Source organism: Astatotilapia calliptera, chromosome 12 (genome assembly GCF_964374335.1).
Source record: "Astatotilapia calliptera chromosome 12, fAstCal68.1, whole genome shotgun sequence".
Lineage (NCBI taxonomy): Eukaryota > Metazoa > Chordata > Actinopteri > Cichliformes > Cichlidae > Astatotilapia > Astatotilapia calliptera.
The window spans coordinates 39,394,922-39,401,737 of NC_137433.1; the positions used below are offsets into that span (position 1 = coordinate 39,394,922).

At 41.5% G+C, this 6,816-nt stretch overlaps 2 long non-coding RNA genes across 2 annotated transcripts; one reads left to right on the forward strand and one right to left on the reverse strand.

Moving 5' to 3' along the window:
* Positions 1-3,438: 3,438 nt before the first annotated feature.
* On the reverse strand, positions 3,439-4,323 carry LOC145432260 (uncharacterized). Its single transcript, XR_013912541.1, has 3 exons — positions 4,211-4,323; positions 4,014-4,125; positions 3,439-3,933 (listed from the first exon to the last, which is right to left on the reverse strand). It is a non-coding gene; the product is annotated as an uncharacterized LOC145432260 (long non-coding RNA).
* A 421-nt stretch (positions 4,324-4,744) lies between these two features.
* Positions 4,745-6,793, forward strand: LOC145432258 (uncharacterized). Its single transcript, XR_013912539.1, has 2 exons — positions 4,745-5,068; positions 5,659-6,793. It is a non-coding gene; the product is annotated as an uncharacterized LOC145432258 (long non-coding RNA).
* Positions 6,794-6,816: the final 23 nt, after the last annotated feature.

Genomic DNA, 6,816 nt, shown 5'->3' on the forward strand with positions numbered 1-6,816 from the left:
TGCAAACCTACGTTTACAAAGCAGAACTGACGAGACGCACACAGCGGCGAGAACGCGTTCCCACACTTCCTGTCCAATGAGGTCGCGAAGGTCAGAGTATTTGAGCAGAAACAAATCCAGAAAACATGAAACATCAGTGTGAGGTCATAACAGCTCATTTCCATGTTTCTGTGATCACCGGTGTGCAAATATTCAACATTATTCTTCTACAAGTTCACTGTTTGAGCAAGAAGCTGAAGAATAATGAAGCTCATCATAAGATGTAAGATTCCAGTTAGTTAATGTTTGACGTCAGTTTTACGGGTTCAATGTTCTGATTTCTCACTGCTTTCAGATTTTGGGGTAAAAACATGAACTTGGTTTATTTTCTGGATAAATACAAATACATACAAATACAAATAAATACAAACTGCTTGGACTCTGCGCCGGTGTTGTGCCAAAAACTGATTTCCAGTGTGAGTAATATCTTTACATTAACAGGGTTATAGGCAAAACCTTAAAATTACCCCTTTTCATAAAGTATCTTAATAACTCTGTGTTATTGTACTTTCATTATGACCAATCCCGACTTTTCCCCACTTTAAGTGTTTACAGAACTGTTTTATTTGTTGCAATTTCTGACTTTTTTTTTTAACTGGATAAATAAAGGAGATATAAAAGTCACTGCCAAAAATGTAAAGTTGACATGTTTGACATATTATAGACCAACAAGTCATTTATAGCTTATGGCAGCAATCAGTTTTTGGCACAACACTGTATTCAAAGTCAGCGCCTCATTGGTCAGTTTGCTCCCTGAAGCCTCAGCAGTAGCGGTTTTTGACACGGGCTCGTACTCATTCTGCCCCGACATCAGCCAGCGCATATTGGGAATGTCGTAGGCACCGATCGGTTTTCTATCGCCCATTTGCTGGGAGTAAGGGCGCCCTCAGTTTGGGAGGTGCGCCTGCTGCTTGCGGCACAGGGAGGAGAGGGCGGGGCGGCGTCTAATAACCAACTCGCAAAATAAAAACAAAGCAACAAACACAAAAACACCAGACATCATGATACAGATTTAGCAGCGATGTTTTTTCGAAATTCTATACATGAAAAGTGAGCTCGAGAGCCCTCGGTGCGCCTGCGCGGTGCTGAAGTTAAAGTAAACTTTATTGTCATCTCCGCTACAGACAGTCCAGCATATAGAGACGAGACAACGAGGCTGCAGTTACAGCAGTGCAAGTAACGCCAGGGGGAGTGTTCGCCCAGGGCGCCAAACAGGCTAGGACCGCCACTGAGCGTCAGGCTGACTGAAGCTGCGTTCTGATAAATCACGTGACTATGCTGTTTGTCTGTGATCAACACCTGGGCCCTGTTTCAGGAAGCCGGTTTAGAAAACTCAGAGTGAAAAACGATACTCAGGGTTGAGTAACCCCGAACTGTCCAACTCGGAATATTCGGTTTCAGAAAGGCTGATAACAATTAGTTCAGTCAACGCGGAGTTGCTTTAACCCCAAGTGAAGCGTGCGGACGAGGATACATAAAGCCCTGATTAGTGGAGCACAGATTAAGCGAGTCACCATGGAGACGGAGGGAAAGAAGGCGCGGTCAATGTATTTTACAGCGCTTGAGGCCGAAATTCTGATGGCAGCATATGCCGATAACATGCAAATTCCACGGAAAAAAGTAACACAGCCTCAGCTGCAAAAGAAAGAGAGCATGCATGGCAAAACATAGCCGACAGAGTCAATGCGTGAGTGTTAATATAAACATTGATCGAGGGATTTCCACCCATTTAACACGTTATTTTATCATATGTTATTTTATTTGTTATTTCATACATTTTATTTTGTGATGTGATGTGATGTGAGCGCAGGTGCAACCCAACAGGCCCCAAACGTTCCTGGCAGCAAGTAAAAATGAAATATAAAAATATAGTCCAAACAGGTAAGGTGTAATTGTATTATGAGCCATAGTGCTTGGTCTGTTTGTCCCATGTAAATCAATTGCAGTTAGAGGCTACATTAATTTTCTGTCTGTAAGCACTTATTGAAATTATCTGAGCACATTACAAGTACATATTTGCTTACTCTGTATGCTCAAATGTGGCCCGTTATAGCCAACAGAAAAAAAGCGGAGGCCCGAAAAACAGGTGGGGGTCCTCCACCACCACCACTCACAGAGGCTGAGCAGTTGGCCCTCAGCCAAAACAGTGGGCGCCCTGTGGCCGAAGGCATCTCTGCGGGGACATCCTCTGAGGCAATAACCCCGCAAGACACAAGTGCCTACTGTTAAGGTTCAAAATTGAGGAAGGAGAGTACAAACCACCATGGTCCAGAAGGTCTTTTGGTCAAACAATGATTTTAATGAACACACGTGTGGGAAGACACTCTGTACGCAGACAGCCAGTAGTCGTCCTCTTAATCAGAGCATACACAGATTTTTATAGCATCAGGGTTTGAATTACTGACGCCCCTTCATACGTCACAGACAGGATATATACGTGCGTCAAATCAAAACCACAATGACCTTTTAACACAGTTTAAAAGAACATCGTCTTCCATCTTCATAGCAGGAGCATCCTGTCACTGCCGGATGCTCGCTTGTCATCTTGACACCTCAGCAGCAGTTCTGCGACAAACTGCTCTTTCCAACATCAGCAAAACATAATTAAACTTTCCCCCATAAATGAATCTAACTAAAAGTGTGTGTGTGTCTGCGTCTGTGTGCTAACCACAATTGCACCCTGTTTCACCTCGCGACTAGCTCCTGACCCCTCACCAGACAGAGAGACAGAAACCACTCTCGTATATGTAATAATCGAACTGAAACTATGGATATGACTTTTACTAAATAAATGTTTTAATCAAGAACCTCTACTAAACATAATAACTGTGTGCATAAGCATCTTAAGGCCTTCTTAAAGCTATCTGTTACTTTGTTAAAGCAATGATCATACTGCAGATTATATTATGCTGGTCAAATACTTTTTGTTCATCCCCACACTACATAGGGGGTAAATCCAAAATAATACATGATGTGCATACATCCTTTCTTCACAGTCACCTTCGCAGTGCTACTCATTCATTTGATAAACTCTTTACCATAATGGATTATTTTGTAGTGAAGTTATTTTCCTACTGATTTTGCCTTCCCTCAGTCTTGGTTGTCTTTGAGAGCATAATGACAATGAAGTGTAAGGTGCTTGGTATGTTTGTTAATTGCCATTTGGTCCCTTGTAAGTTATAAGTGACCTGTATAAACCTCATATTCTATCAGTTGATGGTGTACTGCATCTGGTGCAGCCTCCTGTTGAGCCAGACCAACATGCAGTTGTGAGTACTCTTAATACTCCACAGATTATATGAGTTTACAGTAGAACAGCAATGTTGTTTATTTCTTTACTACAGGAAAATAATGAAGAAACATTGACAGCTGTTACAGAGGAGGAAGCAACAGAGACACTTTATGAGGTTTACATCTTTTAATACTTTGTGTACAGGAAATACAGGCGACCAATAAAGCCAGTTGAACAAAAAATCTGTTTATTCTTCTTTCAACATGTTGAGGTGATGGGTCAAAAGAAATGATTGTGACATATGGTGTCTCTGACTGCTCTTCCATCTTGTATGTCCGTGGGAGGGTCAGGATGTTCATGGTTTGGATCACTGCTGATGTTTGGTTCAGAAGGACAGTGTTCTCCTCTAGTTGTGGCAATGTTGTGAAGAATCACACATGCCACAATAATGTCACATGCCCTTTCTGGGGTGACCCTGAGTCTTTGCAGGCACTGGAACCGGGCCTTAAGCATTCCGATAGTCATTTCAATTCTGGCTCTTGTCCTGCAATTAGCCAGATTATATCGCTGCTGTGGGCCCGGTTCAGGGTCAGGGTAAGGGGTAAGCAAATAGGGTAAACATGGATACCCCCTATCACCAAGCAAGTAGCCAGTGAACTCTCCTAAGACAGAAGGGTACACTTCAGTTCAAATGTCCCTGAAGCAATTGGTCTTTATATATTTTAAAGTATTCTCAACTCACCATGTCCAAATTTTGTGCTCAGTGTACATTCACGGAATATTTGTGAGTCATGGACAGAGCCTGGCCACTTGGCTTCCACATTTGTGATAATGTTGGCAGCATCACATATGATCTTCACAGTGCAGAGAACACAAATTAGCATCCATTACTATAATGAAATAATTTGTTAGTTTGACATGCTACAGGGAACTATGTACCTGTACATTAATGCTGTGGAAAGACTTCCTGTTCACATAGTCTCCTTCATTTACTGAAGGAGCAATGATTGGAATGTGAGTGCCATCTATACAGCCAATCACACCTGGGAACCCTGAAAATAAATGTAAATTTTAAGTAGTAGTTCAAGTATCACCACATCATACATTAAGTTTTGTTCATCCTGATACCTGCAATTTTGTGGCATCCCTCTTTGATGAATCTTGTGGGTCTGTGACCGGGGAACACCACAGACGAGTACAGGAGACGTTTCAGTGCAACTGTAACATTCCTGACTGCCCGACAGACGGTAGCCTTGGAAACGTGCTCAGCGTCACCAATATTATACAGAAAGCTCCCGTTTGCAAAAAACCGAAGTGCAATACAAATAATATGTACAGAACTGAGAGCATGTCCGCGATGTGTCACATGCGTAATATATGGCCTGAGGATGTTATCCAAATAAATTATAGATTGTGCTGAGAAACGGTAACGTTCACACAGGAAATCATCAGGAAATGATAAAATGTCCAAACGCGCTCTAAACACTCTCTCCCGGCGGAGAGCTCTGCGGAGAATTTGGGCTTCAACATCTACTGGCTCTTCAAGGAAGGAGCACGCCATGTCTGACACTTCCTACTGTCAGGTTTCCGACAAAGGGGCGGAGACAGTCAGGGTTAGTTGTAGTAAACCTGCTAGGGGGCAGGTTAGCTTCACGGCGTGTGTCGTCATAGTGACTCACTCAGGCTTCAGCTGAACTCGCTTTGTGAAACCGAAAACCCAGAGTTTTCGTTAACTCAGGGTATACTTACTCAGTTTTTCCACTAAACCGGCTTCCTGAAACAGGGCCCTGGGCTCAGGTGAGTTTCAGAGAAGCAGTTTTAGTTTAATAAGAATATGACGTTTTTATTCCTGTCACGTGACGCACGTCTGCTTTTGAAGTTTAAAGCTTTTACACAAACTGAATACGTCACTGCTCGCCGTAAGAATCTGCGCGTGCGCACTTTGACGGCATATTAGTTTTGTCACGTGAACTGAAAGCGTCCATTGACCTCTGCGTGAGCTGCTTTGACTTCAAAATAAAAGCCTGGGCTTGTGCAGAGAGAAAAGTATTGTGCTGAACGTTATTTTAATTTACTTACATAGGTCAGATAGCGAAGTGTCACCTTTATTCAAAGTACTCTGTGGAGTGAAGCAGCTCCTGTGATCATGAATTTGTATTTGCTGTGAGTAAAACAGCATTAATTATGGGTTTATTTAGAAATAATTTTTTCTTGATTAGCTGATTAGCTTATTTTGTTCAAAAGCCTGACATGAAAATATTACTTTATTTAATCACCAATAAAGACTTCAGATCCTGGAGTTCACATGAGAGTAACAGACAGAAAACAGTCATCCAAACACTATATAGTACTAATGAGACCATCTTCAATGCGTTTTTGTTTTTTAGGTAATGACATCGATGTGAATGGAGTGATTTCAGCTCCACTGCTCAGAGTTTAGACTCAACACCTGTCAGGTGATCCTGGCAGGATCACAGGAAGCTGAAAAGGTCCTTAAAGGGATCATCCTATAGTGTTTCATCAAACGTCCTATTACTGCAGTCTGTCCTTCCTGTTCACGCTCAGCTCAGAGTGTGTGGTACAGGTTGTAATTTTCATTGATGTGGATCAAACGTCATACCTCTGCCTACGGGAATGAATCATCAAATCAAATAAAAATGCAAACAGAGACTGTGCCCTGTTGACTGTATTCATTATCATCTACATCTATCAAGTCTACTGATGTGACCTTTGACCTTACAGGAACTGACTTTTGTCCACTTCTGGTAATTTGTGTGAGGTCCACATCCAGTAATCAAATCAATGTTTTAAAATAATTGTCAAAATCTTTTTATATTCATTGATATTCGTGTTTACTGTTTAAACACCATGAAACAGTTTCAACCTATTAACAGCAAAGACCTGGAGGACATCTTAGGTAAACTGAACTCCTCCTCCTCCACATCAGTCCAGCTCTGAGGTCTTTACACTGGCTGCCTGTCCGTCAGAGGATAGACTTTAAAGTTCTGATGCTGGTCTATAAAGCTCTGAATGGTTTAGGACCAAAATACATCAATGACCTCCTGACCCAGCATGAACCTTCCAGATCCCTCAGGTCATCTGGATCCGGTCTTTTATCAGTTCCCAGAGTCAGAACCAGACACGGAGAAGCTGCATTCAGCTTTTATGCTCCTTATATCTGGAACAAACTCCCAGAAAGCCTCAGATCAGCTGAAACACTCAGTTTATTTAAATCCAGGTTGAAGACTCACCTGTTCTCAGCTGCATTTGAATAAAGCACCAAATCCACACTTTAAGCTTAAATTTCAAAACTTACATTTAACTACTGATTTTATCTGTTTTGATTTTATATACTGTTTTGTTTGTTTGTTTGTTTGTTAATTAGTTAGTTAGTTTATTTGCTTGTTTTATTCAATTTTAAATCATGCTTTTTATTTGTTCTTGTTTCTAATGTCTCTGTAAAGCACTTTGAATCACCTTGTTGTTGAATTGTGCTATACAAATAAACTTGCCTTGCCTTGCCTTGCCTTACTGGAACATTATTA